The sequence below is a fragment of the Oratosquilla oratoria genome, chromosome 23, assembly GCF_046742065.1.
Source record: "Oratosquilla oratoria isolate Oo_2021 chromosome 23, ASM4674206v1, whole genome shotgun sequence".
NCBI lineage: Eukaryota > Metazoa > Arthropoda > Malacostraca > Stomatopoda > Squillidae > Oratosquilla > Oratosquilla oratoria.
The window spans coordinates 14,142,520-14,144,183 of NC_134799.1; positions in this window are offsets into that span (position 1 = coordinate 14,142,520).

Consider the following 1,664-nt stretch of genomic DNA (forward strand, 5'->3'; position numbering starts at 1 on the left):
CTCGGTCCTCGAGTCTGTGACCGGATTGATCTGTCCTCGCCGGACCCACCCATTCCTTCCGGGCGGATACAAAGAATATGAAGAGGAGAACGTCGCTCTCCTATTGGATCATTGATGTCCAGGTCATTGGGTCGCTTCCAACGCTACCAATACTACCTATTACCAACATTATCTACTACCAACATTACCTACTATCTACACTATCTACTACCAACACTACCTACTACCAACAATACGTACTACCAACACTGTCTACTACCAACATTACCTACTACCAACACTACTACCAACACAACCTAACACTAACGCTACCTACTGCCGACATTACTTAATACCAACACTATCTACTACCAACACTGTCTACTACCAACAATACATACTACCAATACTGTCTACTACCAACACTACTACCTACCACCAACACTGACTACTGCCTACACTACTACCTACCACCAACACTACCTACTGCCGACATTTCCTACTACCAACACTACCTTCTACCAACACTACCTACCACAAACACTACTTACTGACAATACCTACCACCAACACTACAGTACCTACTGCCGACATTACCTAATACCAACACTACCTACCAACGAATCTACTTACTACATTACCACCTACTACCAACACCACCTACTACCAACACTACCTACCACCAACACTACCTAATTTCACTTTTTCTGTATTCTTGTATTTTGTTCACACCTTAAGACATATGACTGTCTACTTACTCTCAGACAGGACACCCCAGTGTCGAAAGAGCCCTCACTACCTAATCATCACTCAACTAAGTGCTTTGCTAAGTATAGACTGATGTAATACTTAGTGTCGAAGGTCTATATAGTTGGATGTTGCTGTCTGTGTGTAATGTAACCACCGAAACGTTTCAAATGAGGTATTAAAGCGTGTGAGTCCCCCACGTCCGGACATGAAGGTCCTTGTAATGGAAATGTACAGAAGCCATGTATTGTAAATTGCGCTTTGATAAGCCCCAGTGACGATCTTGTTATGTAGCCCAAAAGGGATGCATTTCTCCGTCACCTCCTCCACCACCGCACCACCGTCACTATCACCACCACAACACCCACCCTCACCCCTCACCCCTCACCCTCACCTCATCTCTCAACCTCACCCCTCAACCTCACCCCTCAACCTCACCCCTCAACCTCACCCCTCAACCTCACCCCTCAACCTCACCCCTCAACCTCACCCCTCAACCTCACCCCTCAACCTCACCCCTCAACCTCACCCCACACATCAACCTCACCCCACTCTCACCCCTCAACCTCACCCCTCAACCTCACCCCTCAACCTCACCCCTCAACCTCAACGCTCACCTCCACCCCTCACCCGTCAACCTCACCCCTCAACCTCATCCCTCAACCTCACCCCTCAACCTCACCCCTCACCCCTCAACCTCACCCCTCAACCTCACCCCTCAACCTCACCCCTCAACCTCACTCTCACCCTCACTCTCACCCTCACCCTCACCCTGCCACCTCGACTCCCCGTGGTCTTGGAGGTCTCTTTAGTTGGTCAACATTATCTTATCACGTTACTTCCAGTTGGACACCAGAACTGTGTGTGTGTGTGTGTGTGTGTGTGTGTGTGTGTGTGTGTGTGTGTGTGTGTGTGTGTGTGTGTGTGTGTGTGTGTGT